This window comes from Lemur catta, chromosome 27 (assembly GCF_020740605.2).
Source record: "Lemur catta isolate mLemCat1 chromosome 27, mLemCat1.pri, whole genome shotgun sequence".
Lineage (NCBI taxonomy): Eukaryota > Metazoa > Chordata > Mammalia > Primates > Lemuridae > Lemur > Lemur catta.
The window spans coordinates 762,907-778,152 of NC_059154.1; the positions used below are offsets into that span (position 1 = coordinate 762,907).

General features: G+C 53.7%; 1 non-coding gene and 5 pseudogenes across 1 annotated transcript; all 6 read left to right on the top strand.

Annotated features, from left to right (window-relative positions):
* Nucleotides 1-2,847: 2,847 nt before the first annotated feature.
* Nucleotides 2,848-2,966, top strand: LOC123627806 (annotated as a pseudogene).
* A 1,195-nt stretch (nt 2,967-4,161) lies between these two features.
* On the top strand, nt 4,162-4,280 carry LOC123627949 (annotated as a pseudogene).
* A 3,423-nt stretch (nt 4,281-7,703) lies between these two features.
* On the top strand, nt 7,704-7,822 carry LOC123627808 (annotated as a pseudogene).
* Nucleotides 7,823-9,017: 1,195 nt separating this feature from the next.
* Nucleotides 9,018-9,136, top strand: LOC123627950 (annotated as a pseudogene).
* A 3,427-nt stretch (nt 9,137-12,563) lies between these two features.
* On the top strand, nt 12,564-12,682 carry LOC123627809 (annotated as a pseudogene).
* Nucleotides 12,683-13,876: 1,194 nt separating this feature from the next.
* LOC123627938 lies at nt 13,877-13,995 on the top strand. Its single transcript, XR_006731547.1, has one exon. It is a non-coding gene; the product is annotated as a 5S ribosomal RNA (ribosomal RNA).
* The last annotated feature ends 1,251 nt before the right edge of the window (nt 13,996-15,246 follow it).

Consider the following 15,246-nt stretch of genomic DNA (forward strand, 5'->3'; position numbering starts at 1 on the left):
ATCACCTTTCTTCATTTTCCTCACCTCCTACGGTTCTCAAAAGAGAATGTTTGCCCCTATGCGCGGGAGACCTGTAGAAATCCTAGGTGAGTCCAGCAAGATAGCTCTAGATGAAATCAACATTCGATCGATAGTTTCGATATTTCTTATTTCCTCGCAAATACACAATAATGAATGCAATTCTTGAAAAGGATAACATTCAAAGTCACAGAAAATCCACACAGCACCTACGGGGCAAAGGTGCCAACTTAGATGGAAAACTTAGCAAAAACGTACATGATGGCTCCAATCGATGGAGAGGCTACCCCGTAGTCCTCGATAGACGGACACAGAGTCCCCAAACTAATCATTTCCCCCACATTAATAAATAATCCCATTTAAACAGGGTTTATAACTAGAAACTTACAATCTGCTTCTTTCTCTTTTTCTTTTAATTTGGGAAAGGGATATGTTAAAGAATGATGATCATGATCATGATTATCATTATGACTATTATATTAAATCGAATTAACCGTACCAAAACCCCACCACTCACCTTATAAAAATGGGAGTTGATGCATATGTGGGAAGCCGCTGTGTATCTTTGTCTCAAGGCGTGGAACCACAAAAACGCTTCTCCCAAACAAATCCCATCTCGACTGTCATCCTTTTCCTTGCTTTTCCTTTGAAAGTTTTTGCTCTCTGTTATAGGACTATCTCATTGAGGTAGTTTGTTAATTTCACAGTTTATAGAATACATGTGGAACCATTCTGGATTCCTTCTGGGCAACTTGTGTGCCAGGGGAAACCTTCTGTTTGGAGAATACTCCTCGCTTACACAGGAAGCTGCAGTTCATCAGCGCTGCTAGAGAATGGCACTGCACGAATCAGTCGAAGTATCTTTATGCGATCTTTGACTAGGTCCGTGTACAAGGGGCTCCCGTGAGGATTACCCTAGATGCTTCCTGGTCACATGTGCCCTATCTTCTCTCTGGTACGTGCTACTCAGAGAATATGCTTGCTCCTGAATTATGCCAGCGTTTATTCATATCCATTTATGCTACATTGCTTTCCAAATGGTTCTATAATTTCGCCTCCCATATCAGCAGGGTGTGTGCAAGAGTTTTCCTCAAAGCCAACACAGTGATCAGTTTCTTAAGTTTCCTCAATCTGGTGAGTTGGAAACTATATCTGGCTTCATTTTTTATTCTGTATTTCCTTGACTAATAATGAGGACACGGGGCCAAAGGCGTATTAAGCATATTAAACGTAGATATCCTGTAACAGTAATATTTTGCCAATTATATGTGCAACAGATACCTTGTCCTGTTTGCAGCTTGTTTTTGACCCTGTTCATGGTATCCTTGGAAACGTTTCATTATGGAAAATTTGAAATAGAAGCAAAATCGGAAAGAATAGTAGAATACTCTCGCACTCCTCTGACTCAAGAAATCACCAACCCCTGGCCAGATCTTGTTTCCTTTATACCCCTCCTACCTTAAGTTCATGATCCCCTTAATAATATCCCTCCATCGATAAAAAGTCAATATGTTTCTATCAAAGGTAGAGGCTTTCTTCCCTCTTTCAGTGTACTCACAGCCACATTAGTCCATGTAAAAATTTCACCGTGTTAGAGATAACAGCAAGTACTCAATGTTTGCGTTTCCCTGAGACACACACGCTCATTCCAGTTTCTTTGAATCGAGTCCAAATACAGTCCATACCTTGTGAGGGGTTGAGATGTCTTTTGAAAGAGTGTCCATACATCGCGACTAGTCGGGGGCAGCCCCGGTTGTCACCGTTTCCCTTTGTTTCCTACCGCTGTCCGCAGTGACCCGAGTTATTTTTGCATTGTGAGGGGTTTCATCGCGGATTTAAACGTATTTAATGTGTTTCAATATCTTGCAATTATTAGACTTACTGGCGATCAAACCGTCCGGTGTCTGGCAATCGGGAGTCTACTCATTCTGGTTCCTGTGTCTTTTGACGTGACCCTCGTCCTGTTGGATATCATAGCATCCACGCTTCCCAGGATAAGAAGCGTCCGTTTCCCGCCCCAGACTTCAAGTCAGCCTATGTCTCCAGTAAGTCTTAGGACCGTTTAGTAACGATGGTTGGCAGAGACCACGATCTAGATGCTGGTGAAATGCCCTACTGTTGAGTTCGCACCTATGTCTCGGCACTTTCCATGGGGAAAAAAAAAAATAAAGGAAGAAAAGAAAAAAAAATACAGGAAAACACATTGAGTTTCCACTGATAATCCAAGTTCAAACTGAGAACTGAGAGTTTTTTTACATGACTTGATCGATTTCACCTCTTCCTCTCACACCCAAATTCCCAGTCCCCAAAGACGCCAACAGCATTTCTTCTTTGCAGGATCCCACAGAATAATCGTAGCCATGCACCATAGAACCGTGGACTGGTTCCCACTGCATGAAGTAGGAAAGGCGAGGAAGGAACTTTCTACTTTTCCGGCTGCTCCACTGTGAAAATGTAAGAGCTGCCGTCCGCCGAAGCCAGTCTGCTCATGTCCAAGGAGCTGTGAGCCACGTCACACTCCTTTGGAATATTTCCCTGAGCCTTCATGTGGGCTCCTGACGTCTGTAGAATCTGACAAGTCACACGTTGTCCTCCCGTTTGTGTCCTCCGTGCTTTGAATAGATGTGCTATTGAGTGCTTGATTTTTGTTGTCATAGGTGTATGTGTTTGTGGCAAAGTGTTGAGTGTTTGGTGTGTATGTAGCAGCTAGAGAGCGAGGCTCTGAAGGCTACTGGGCAGCAGGAGGGCGCGGGGTCGGGTGGGGGGCGCTGGGCCGGGAGGGCCGCGTAGCAGCTGGGCCTCTCGAGGCGTCCGGGGACGGCCGCTGCCGTCTAGGGCCATAGCACCCTGAACGTGCCCGATCTCGTCTGGTCTGGGAAGCTAAGCAGGGTCGGGCCCGGTTAGTACTTGGATGGGAGACCGCCTGGGAATACCGGGTGCTGTAGGCTTTTGCTTCTTCTTTTGTCCCGCCCGCCGGGGGGTCGGGGGTGGGGGGGCCCCCCCTCGCCTTCTGCGCCCGCCCCCACTTTCGCCCTCGGGCCCCGGCCCCTCCCCCCCCCTCGGCGCGACCCGCTGCCCCCGCCCGGGGCTTCCTCCCCTCTCCCCCGCTGCAGCACCACCGCCAGGTGGCGGCAGCGGCAGAGCGTCCCAGGCGTTCCGTTGGGCCGGCAGCGGAGCCCCAACCCTGGGCCCCACACCGGGCCGGGGCCGGGCGGCGGGATCCCTAAGTGCCGCCGGGTCTCCTCTCCCCCGGACCCCGCACCCGCCGCCCCGCACTCCGGGACATCGCGTACACCCGGCGCGGGACAGCCCAGGGCGGCAAACCGTGTCCTGGGCCCCCGGACACCCGGCCCACCGTGCACTTTCTCTCCGCCGCACACCCGGGCCTCGGGCCCGGGCCTCACGCCGGGCGGGCTCCTCGCCGCCGACGGGGCTCCGAGAGACACACCGGCGCGCCGCACAGGGCGACTCGCTGGCCCCCTGGGCAGAGAGGACACACAACAGCACACGGAGCGCACGCACCCAAACCCAAACCACCCACCGGCCCCTGGACCCCTGGCTACACACCCCAAACCCCACCCCACCGGGCCACAGGATAGCCGGCTCCGGCCCCCCGCGCAGCCCCCCGCCCCCGCGCGGGGGCTGCTGCCACACGCAGGCCCTGAGGGGAATCGGGGCAGAACGGTCCTCCCCAGACGGGGGTGGGGTGGCGGGGTGGGGGGGGGACACTGCAGATCTTCAGGACCTCCGGGTGACGGACCAGCGGCAGGCGCGGCCCTGCCTCCTCCTCCCGGCCCCGCCCCAAAGCCCCTCCCCACCGTGCCCTCGCGTGGGCCGGCGGAGGGCCCTCTCTCGCGCACTCTCCGGCTCCGGCCCTCCGCCCCCACGCGTGGAAGCCTGTCCCTGCGCGCGTGCCCGTGGGTCTGCTCCTCGGGGTGTGGGACGGCGGTGCGTCCGTGGTTTGGGTGGGGGTGGGGGGGTGCGCGCGCGAGACCCGTCAGGCTCCGCCTGGCCCCCCACCCCCACCCCGATAAGGGCAGGTGGGCTAGCGAAGGGCCAGGGCGGCGGGAGGGACCCGACTGCGCAGGGAGGGACGCGTCGCAGCAGATCGGCCTCTTGAGGCGTCCGGGGGCGGCCGCCCTCGTCTACGGCCAGACCGCCCTGAACGCGCCCGATCTCGTCTCACCTCAGAAGCTAAGCAGGGTCGGGCCCGGTTAGTACTTGGATGGGAGACCGCCTGGGAATCCCGGGTGCCGTAGGCTTTTTGCTCTGCTTCTTTTTCTGTCCCGCCCCCCTGGGCTGGGAAGGGGAGGGGGGGGCCTTCGCCCTCCGCGCCCGGCCCGGCTCCGCCCCCGGCCGGCCCGGACCCTGCCCCGTGGCCCCTGGAGACAGGGTCAGATTGGAGATGTGGAGGCTCAGTCCCCGAGGCTGTCGCCCCTCACACACCTGCCGCAGGTCCGGGCCTCCGGAACTTCTGACCGACCGGCTCTGAATTCAGGACACAGTCTAAAGTTGTCCAAGGAGATGACCACGTTACCACCCTAGGACAGGAAAAATTGGACCCTATCCACATATGCAGAAGAAGAGAATCTAAACAGCTGGCTATTCGTTCACGGTAACATAATTCAGGAATCCAGAGGCGAAGACATCTAGAAACACTTTTCAAACGTCTAAATCTTTAGAACATATTCTGAAGGATTAAGAAGTAGAAGCATTCTTTGGACAGTCACGAGCAAGACCAGGGTGTCGATAGGAAATCCTTCTGTTCGATACTGCAAGAGATGCTCCAAAAACATACTACAACAAGGGAAAACACTAACAATATATGGGAAAGGAAAATCACCTTTCTTCATTTTCCTCACCTCCTACGGTTCTCAAAAGAGAATGTTTGCCCCTATGCGCGGGAGACCTGTAGAAATCCTAGGTGAGTCCAGCAAGATAGCTCTAGATGAAATCAACATTCGATCGATAGTTTCGATATTTCTTATTTCCTCGCAAATACACAATAATGAATGCAATTCTTGAAAAGGATAACATTCAAAGTCACAGAAAATCCACACAGCACCTACGGGGCAAAGGTGCCAACTTAGATGGAAAACTTAGCAAAAACGTACATGATGGCTCCAATCGATGGAGAGGCTACCCCGTAGTCCTCGATAGACGGACACAGAGTCCCCAAACTAATCATTTCCCCCACATTAATAAATAATCCCATTTAAACAGGGTTTATAACTAGAAACTTACAATCTGCTTCTTTCTCTTTTTCTTTTAATTTGGGAAAGGGATATGTTAAAGAATGATGATCATGATCATGATTATCATTATGACTATTATATTAAATCGAATTAACCGTACCAAAACCCCACCACTCACCTTATAAAAATGGGAGTTGATGCATATGTGGGAAGCCGCTGTGTATCTTTGTCTCAAGGCGTGGAACCACAAAAACGCTTCTCCCAAACAAATCCCATCTCGACTGTCATCCTTTTCCTTGCTTTTCCTTTGAAAGTTTTTGCTCTCTGTTATAGGACTATCTCATTGAGGTAGTTTGTTAATTTCACAGTTTATAGAATACATGTGGAACCATTCTGGATTCCTTCTGGGCAACTTGTGTGCCAGGGGAAACCTTCTGTTTGGAGAATACTCCTCGCTTACACAGGAAGCTGCAGTTCATCAGCGCTGCTAGAGAATGGCACTGCACGAATCAGTCGAAGTATCTTTATGCGATCTTTGACTAGGTCCGTGTACAAGGGGCTCCCGTGAGGATTACCCTAGATGCTTCCTGGTCACATGTGCCCTATCTTCTCTCTGGTACGTGCTACTCAGAGAATATGCTTGCTCCTGAATTATGCCAGCGTTTATTCATATCCATTTATGCTACATTGCTTTCCAAATGGTTCTATAATTTCGCCTCCCATATCAGCAGGGTGTGTGCAAGAGTTTTCCTCAAAGCCAACACAGTGATCAGTTTCTTAAGTTTCCTCAATCTGGTGAGTTGGAAACTATATCTGGCTTCATTTTTTATTCTGTATTTCCTTGACTAATAATGAGGACACGGGGCCAAAGGCGTATTAAGCATATTAAACGTAGATATCCTGTAACAGTAATATTTTGCCAATTATATGTGCAACAGATACCTTGTCCTGTTTGCAGCTTGTTTTTGACCCTGTTCATGGTATCCTTGGAAACGTTTCATTATGGAAAATTTGAAATAGAAGCAAAATCGGAAAGAATAGTAGAATACTCTCGCACTCCTCTGACTCAAGAAATCACCAACCCCTGGCCAGATCTTGTTTCCTTTATACCCCTCCTACCTTAAGTTCATGATCCCCTTAATAATATCCCTCCATCGATAAAAAGTCAATATGTTTCTATCAAAGGTAGAGGCTTTCTTCCCTCTTTCAGTGTACTCACAGCCACATTAGTCCATGTAAAAATTTCACCGTGTTAGAGATAACAGCAAGTACTCAATGTTTGCGTTTCCCTGAGACACACACGCTCATTCCAGTTTCTTTGAATCGAGTCCAAATACAGTCCATACCTTGTGAGGGGTTGAGATGTCTTTTGAAAGAGTGTCCATACATCGCGACTAGTCGGGGGCAGCCCCGGTTGTCACCGTTTCCCTTTGTTTCCTACCGCTGTCCGCAGTGACCCGAGTTATTTTTGCATTGTGAGGGGTTTCATCGCGGATTTAAACGTATTTAATGTGTTTCAATATCTTGCAATTATTAGACTTACTGGCGATCAAACCGTCCGGTGTCTGGCAATCGGGAGTCTACTCATTCTGGTTCCTGTGTCTTTTGACGTGACCCTCGTCCTGTTGGATATCATAGCATCCACGCTTCCCAGGATAAGAAGCGTCCGTTTCCCGCCCCAGACTTCAAGTCAGCCTATGTCTCCAGTAAGTCTTAGGACCGTTTAGTAACGATGGTTGGCAGAGACCACGATCTAGATGCTGGTGAAATGCCCTACTGTTGAGTTCGCACCTATGTCTCGGCACTTTCCATGGGGAAAAAAAAAAATAAAGGAAGAAAAGAAAAAAAAATACAGGAAAACACATTGAGTTTCCACTGATAATCCAAGTTCAAACTGAGAACTGAGAGTTTTTTTACATGACTTGATCGATTTCACCTCTTCCTCTCACACCCAAATTCCCAGTCCCCAAAGACGCCAACAGCATTTCTTCTTTGCAGGATCCCACAGAATAATCGTAGCCATGCACCATAGAACCGTGGACTGGTTCCCACTGCATGAAGTAGGAAAGGCGAGGAAGGAACTTTCTACTTTTCCGGCTGCTCCACTGTGAAAATGTAAGAGCTGCCGTCCGCCGAAGCCAGTCTGCTCATGTCCAAGGAGCTGTGAGCCACGTCACACTCCTTTGGAATATTTCCCTGAGCCTTCATGTGGGCTCCTGACGTCTGTAGAATCTGACAAGTCACACGTTGTCCTCCCGTTTGTGTCCTCCGTGCTTTGAATAGATGTGCTATTGAGTGCTTGATTTTTGTTGTCATAGGTGTATGTGTTTGTGGCAAAGTGTTGAGTGTTTGGTGTGTATGTAGCAGCTAGAGAGCGAGGCTCTGAAGGCTACTGGGCAGCAGGAGGGCGCGGGGTCGGGTGGGGGGCGCTGGGCCGGGAGGGCCGCGTAGCAGCTGGGCCTCTCGAGGCGTCCGGGGACGGCCGCTGCCGTCTAGGGCCATAGCACCCTGAACGTGCCCGATCTCGTCTGGTCTGGGAAGCTAAGCAGGGTCGGGCCCGGTTAGTACTTGGATGGGAGACCGCCTGGGAATACCGGGTGCTGTAGGCTTTTGCTTCTTCTTTTGTCCCGCCCGCCGGGGGGTCGGGGGTGGGGGGGCCCCCCCTCGCCTTCTGCGCCCGCCCCCACTTTCGCCCTCGGGCCCCGGCCCCTCCCCCCCCTCGGCGCGACCCGCTGCCCCCGCCCGGGGCTTCCTCCCCTCTCCCCCGCTGCAGCACCACCGCCAGGTGGCGGCAGCGGCAGAGCGTCCCAGGCGTTCCGTTGGGCCGGCAGCGGAGCCCCAACCCTGGGCCCCACACCGGGCCGGGGCCGGGCGGCGGGATCCCTAAGTGCCGCCGGGTCTCCTCTCCCCCGGACCCCGCACCCGCCGCCCCGCACTCCGGGACATCGCGTACACCCGGCGCGGGACAGCCCAGGGCGGCAAACCGTGTCCTGGGCCCCCGGACACCCGGCCCACCGTGCACTTTCTCTCCGCCGCACACCCGGGCCTCGGGCCCGGGCCTCACGCCGGGCGGGCTCCTCGCCGCCGACGGGGCTCCGAGAGACACACCGGCGCGCCGCACAGGGCGACTCGCTGGCCCCCTGGGCAGAGAGGACACACAACAGCACACGGAGCGCACGCACCCAAACCCAAACCACCCACCGGCCCCTGGACCCCTGGCTACACACCCCAAACCCCACCCCACCGGGCCACAGGATAGCCGGCTCCGGCCCCCCGCGCAGCCCCCCGCCCCCGCGCGGGGGCTGCTGCCACACGCAGGCCCTGAGGGGAATCGGGGCAGAACGGTCCTCCCCAGACGGGGGTGGGGTGGCGGGGTGGGGGGGGGGACACTGCAGATCTTCAGGACCTCCGGGTGACGGACCAGCGGCAGGCGCGGCCCTGCCTCCTCCTCCCGGCCCCGCCCCAAAGCCCCTCCCCACCGTGCCCTCGCGTGGGCCGGCGGAGGGCCCTCTCTCGCGCACTCTCCGGCTCCGGCCCTCCGCCCCCACGCGTGGAAGCCTGTCCCTGCGCGCGTGCCCGTGGGTCTGCTCCTCGGGGTGTGGGACGGCGGTGCGTCCGTGGTTTGGGTGGGGGTGGGGGGGTGCGCGCGCGAGACCCGTCAGGCTCCGCCTGGCCCCCCACCCCCACCCCGATAAGGGCAGGTGGGCTAGCGAAGGGCCAGGGCGGCGGGAGGGACCCGACTGCGCAGGGAGGGACGCGTCGCAGCAGATCGGCCTCTTGAGGCGTCCGGGGGCGGCCGCCCTCGTCTACGGCCAGACCGCCCTGAACGCGCCCGATCTCGTCTCACCTCAGAAGCTAAGCAGGGTCGGGCCCGGTTAGTACTTGGATGGGAGACCGCCTGGGAATCCCGGGTGCCGTAGGCTTTTTGCTCTGCTTCTTTTTCTGTCCCGCCCCCCTGGGCTGGGAAGGGGAGGGGGGGGCCTTCGCCCTCCGCGCCCGGCCCGGCTCCGCCCCCGGCCGGCCCGGACCCTGCCCCGTGGCCCCTGGAGACAGGGTCAGATTGGAGATGTGGAGGCTCAGTCCCCGAGGCTGTCGCCCCTCACACACCTGCCGCAGGTCCGGGCCTCCGGAACTTCTGACCGACCGGCTCTGAATTCAGGACACAGTCTAAAGTTGTCCAAGGAGATGACCACGTTACCACCCTAGGACAGGAAAAATTGGACCCTATCCACATATGCAGAAGAAGAGAATCTAAACAGCTGGCTATTCGTTCACGGTAACATAATTCAGGAATCCAGAGGCGAAGACATCTAGAAACACTTTTCAAACGTCTAAATCTTTAGAACATATTCTGAAGGATTAAGAAGTAGAAGCATTCTTTGGACAGTCACGAGCAAGACCAGGGTGTCGATAGGAAATCCTTCTGTTCGATACTGCAAGAGATGCTCCAAAAACATACTACAACAAGGGAAAACACTAACAATATATGGGAAAGGAAAATCACCTTTCTTCATTTTCCTCACCTCCTACGGTTCTCAAAAGAGAATGTTTGCCCCTATGCGCGGGAGACCTGTAGAAATCCTAGGTGAGTCCAGCAAGATAGCTCTAGATGAAATCAACATTCGATCGATAGTTTCGATATTTCTTATTTCCTCGCAAATACACAATAATGAATGCAATTCTTGAAAAGGATAACATTCAAAGTCACAGAAAATCCACACAGCACCTACGGGGCAAAGGTGCCAACTTAGATGGAAAACTTAGCAAAAACGTACATGATGGCTCCAATCGATGGAGAGGCTACCCCGTAGTCCTCGATAGACGGACACAGAGTCCCCAAACTAATCATTTCCCCCACATTAATAAATAATCCCATTTAAACAGGGTTTATAACTAGAAACTTACAATCTGCTTCTTTCTCTTTTTCTTTTAATTTGGGAAAGGGATATGTTAAAGAATGATGATCATGATCATGATTATCATTATGACTATTATATTAAATCGAATTAACCGTACCAAAACCCCACCACTCACCTTATAAAAATGGGAGTTGATGCATATGTGGGAAGCCGCTGTGTATCTTTGTCTCAAGGCGTGGAACCACAAAAACGCTTCTCCCAAACAAATCCCATCTCGACTGTCATCCTTTTCCTTGCTTTTCCTTTGAAAGTTTTTGCTCTCTGTTATAGGACTATCTCATTGAGGTAGTTTGTTAATTTCACAGTTTATAGAATACATGTGGAACCATTCTGGATTCCTTCTGGGCAACTTGTGTGCCAGGGGAAACCTTCTGTTTGGAGAATACTCCTCGCTTACACAGGAAGCTGCAGTTCATCAGCGCTGCTAGAGAATGGCACTGCACGAATCAGTCGAAGAATCTTTATGCGATCTTTGACTAGGTCCGTGTACAAGGGGCTCCCGTGAGGATTACCCTAGATGCTTCCTGGTCACATGTGCCCTATCTTCTCTCTGGTACGTGCTACTCAGAGAATATGCTTGCTCCTGAATTATGCCAGCGTTTATTCATATCCATTTATGCTACATTGCTTTCCAAATGGTTCTATAATTTCGCCTCCCATATCAGCAGGGTGTGTGCAAGAGTTTTCCTCAAAGCCAACACAGTGATCAGTTTCTTAAGTTTCCTCAATCTGGTGAGTTGGAAACTATATCTGGCTTCATTTTTTATTCTGTATTTCCTTGACTAATAATGAGGACACGGGGCCAAAGGCGTATTAAGCATATTAAACGTAGATATCCTGTAACAGTAATATTTTGCCAATTATATGTGCAACAGATACCTTGTCCTGTTTGCAGCTTGTTTTTGACCCTGTTCATGGTATCCTTGGAAACGTTTCATTATGGAAAATTTGAAATAGAAGCAAAATCGGAAAGAATAGTAGAATACTCTCGCACTCCTCTGACTCAAGAAATCACCAACCCCTGGCCAGATCTTGTTTCCTTTATACCCCTCCTACCTTAAGTTCATGATCCCCTTAATAATATCCCTCCATCGATAAAAAGTCAATATGTTTCTATCAAAGGTAGAGGCTTTCTTCCCTCTTACAGTGTACTCACAGCCACATTATTCCATGTAAAAATTTCACCGTGTTAGAGATAACAGCAAGTACTCAATGTTTGCGTTTCCCTGAGACACACACGCTCATTCCAGTTTCTTTGAATCGAGTCCAAATACAGTCCATACCTTGTGAGGGGTTGAGATGTCTTTTGAAAGAGTGTCCATACATCGCGACTAGTCGGGGGCAGCCCCGGTTGTCACCGTTTCCCTTTGTTTCCTACCGCTGTCCGCAGTGACCCGAGTTATTTTTGCATTGTGAGGGGTTTCATCGCGGATTTAAACGTATTTAATGTGTTTCAATATCTTGCAATTATTAGACTTACTGGCGATCAAACCGTCCGGTGTCTGGCAATCGGGAGTCTACTCATTCTGGTTCCTGTGTCTTTTGACGTGACCCTCGTCCTGTTGGATATCATAGCATCCACGCTTCCCAGGATAAGAAGCGTCCGTTTCCCGCCCCAGACTTCAAGTCAGCCTATGTCTCCAGTAAGTCTTAGGACCGTTTAGTAACGATGGTTGGCAGAGACCACGATCTAGATGCTGGTGAAATGCCCTACTGTTGAGTTCGCACCTATGTCTCGGCACTTTCCATGGGGAAAAAAAAAAAAAATAAAGGAAGAAAAGACAAAAAAAATACAGGAAAACACATTGAGTTTCCACTGATAATCCAAGTTCAAACTGAGAACTGAGAGTTTTTTTACATGACTTGATCGATTTCACCTCTTCCTCTCACACCCAAATTCCCAGTCCCCAAAGACGCCAACAGCATTTCTTCTTTGCAGGATCCCACAGAATAATCGTAGCCATGCACCATAGAACCGTGGACTGGTTCCCACTGCATGAAGTAGGAAAGGCGAGGAAGGAACTTTCTACTTTTCCGGCTGCTCCACTGTGAAAATGTAAGAGCTGCCGTCCGCCGAAGCCAGTCTGCTCATGTCCAAGGAGCTGTGAGCCACGTCACACTCCTTTGGAATATTTCCCTGAGCCTTCATGTGGGCTCCTGACGTCTGTAGAATCTGACAAGTCACACGTTGTCCTCCCGTTTGTGTCCTCCGTGCTTTGAATAGATGTGCTATTGAGTGCTTGATTTTTGTTGTCATAGGTGTATGTGTTTGTGGCAAAGTGTTGAGTGTTTGGTGTGTATGTAGCAGCTAGAGAGCGAGGCTCTGAAGGCTACTGGGCAGCAGGAGGGCGCGGGGTCGGGTGGGGGGCGCTGGGCCGGGAGGGCCGCGTAGCAGCTGGGCCTCTCGAGGCGTCCGGGGACGGCCGCTGCCGTCTAGGGCCATAGCACCCTGAACGTGCCCGATCTCGTCTGGTCTGGGAAGCTAAGCAGGGTCGGGCCCGGTTAGTACTTGGATGGGAGACCGCCTGGGAATACCGGGTGCTGTAGGCTTTTGCTTCTTCTTTTGTCCCGCCCGCCGGGGGGTCGGGGGTGGGGGGCCCCCCCTCGCCTTCTGCGCCCGCCCCCACTTTCGCCCTCGGGCCCCGGCCCCTCCCCCCCCTCGGCGCGACCCGCTGCCCCCGCCCGGGGCTTCCTCCCCTCTCCCCCGCTGCAGCACCACCGCCAGGTGGCGGCAGCGGCAGAGCGTCCCAGGCGTTCCGTTGGGCCGGCAGCGGAGCCCCAACCCTGGGCCCCACACCGGGCCGGGGCCGGGCGGCGGGATCCCTAAGTGCCGCCGGGTCTCCTCTCCCCCGGACCCCGCACCCGCCGCCCCGCACTCCGGGACATCGCGTACACCCGGCGCGGGACAGCCCAGGGCGGCAAACCGTGTCCTGGGCCCCCGGACACCCGGCCCACCGTGCACTTTCTCTCCGCCGCACACCCGGGCCTCGGGCCCGGGCCTCACGCCGGGCGGGCTCCTCGCCGCCGACGGGGCTCCGAGAGACACACCGGCGCGCCGCACAGGGCGACTCGCTGGCCCCCTGGGCAGAGAGGACACACAACAGCACACGGAGCGCACGCACCCAAACCCAAACCACCCACCGGCCCCTGGACCCCTGGCTACACACCCCAAACCCCACCCCACCGGGCCACAGGATAGCCGGCTCCGGCCCCCCGCGCAGCCCCCCGCCCCCGCGCGGGGGCTGCTGCCACACGCAGGCCCTGAGGGGAATCGGGGCAGAACGGTCCTCCCCAGACGGGGGTGGGGTGGCGGGGTGGGGGGGGGGACACTGCAGATCTTCAGGACCTCCGGGTGACGGACCAGCGGCAGGCGCGGCCCTGCCTCCTCCTCCCGGCCCCGCCCCAAAGCCCCTCCCCACCGTGCCCTCGCGTGGGCCGGCGGAGGGCCCTCTCTCGCGCACTCTCCGGCTCCGGCCCTCCGCCCCCACGCGTGGAAGCCTGTCCCTGCGCGCGTGCCCGTGGGTCTGCTCCTCGGGGTGTGGGACGGCGGTGCGTCCGTGGTTTGGGTGGGGGTGGGGGGGTGCGCGCGCGAGACCCGTCAGGCTCCGCCTGGCCCCCCACCCCCACCCCGATAAGGGCAGGTGGGCTAGCGAAGGGCCAGGGCGGCGGGAGGGACCCGACTGCGCAGGGAGGGACGCGTCGCAGCAGATCGGCCTCTTGAGGCGTCCGGGGGCGGCCGCCCTCGTCTACGGCCAGACCGCCCTGAACGCGCCCGATCTCGTCTCACCTCGGAAGCTAAGCAGGGTCGGGCCCGGTTAGTACTTGGATGGGAGACCGCCTGGGAATCCCGGGTGCCGTAGGCTTTTTGCTCTGCTTCTTTTTCTGTCCCGCCCCCCTGGGCTGGGAAGGGGAGGGGGGGGCCTTCGCCCTCCGCGCCCGGCCCGGCTCCGCCCCCGGCCGGCCCGGACCCTGCCCCGTGGCCCCTGGAGACAGGGTCAGATTGGAGATGTGGAGGCTCAGTCCCCGAGGCTGTCGCCCCTCACACACCTGCCGCAGGTCCGGGCCTCCGGAACTTCTGACCGACCGGCTCTGAATTCAGGACACAGTCTAAAGTTGTCCAAGGAGATGACCACGTTACCACCCTAGGACAGGAAAAATTGGACCCTATCCACATATGCAGAAGAAGAGAATCTAAACAGCTGGCTATTCGTTCACGGTAACATAATTCAGGAATCCAGAGGCGAAGACATCTAGAAACACTTTTCAAACGTCTAAATCTTTAGAACATATTCTGAAGGATTAAGAAGTAGAAGCATTCTTTGGACAGTCACGAGCAAGACCAGGGTGTCGATAGGAAATCCTTCTGTTCGATACTGCAAGAGACGCTCCAAAAACATACTACAACAAGGGAAAACACTAACAATATATGGGAAAGGAAAATCACCTTTCTTCATTTTCCTCACCTCCTACGGTTCTCAAAAGAGAATGTTTGCCCCTATGCGCGGGAGACCTGTAGAAATCCTAGGTGAGTCCAGCAAGATAGCTCTAGATGAAATCAACATTCGATCGATAGTTTCGATATTTCTTATTTCCTCGCAAATACACAATAATGAATGCAATTCTTGAAAAGGATAACATTCAAAGTCACAGAAAATCCACACAGCACCTACGGGGCAAAGGTGCCAACTTAGATGGAAAACTTAGCAAAAACGTACATGATGGCTCCAATCGATGGAGAGGCTACCCCGTAGTCCTCGATAGACGGACACAGAGTCCCCAAACTAATCATTTCCCCCACATTAATAAATAATCCCATTTAAACAGGGTTTATAACTAGAAACTTACAATCTGCTTCTTTCTCTTTTTCTTTTAATTTGGGAAAGGGATATGTTAAAGAATGATGATCATGATCATGATTATCATTATGACTATTATATTAAATCGAATTAACCGTACCAAAACCCCACCACTCACCTTATAAAAATGGGAGTTGATGCATATGTGGGAAGCCGCTGTGTATCTTTGTCTCAAGGCGTGGAACCACAAAAACGCTTCTCCCAAACAAATCCCATCTCGACTGTCATCCTTTTCCTTGCTTTTCCTTTGAAAGTTTT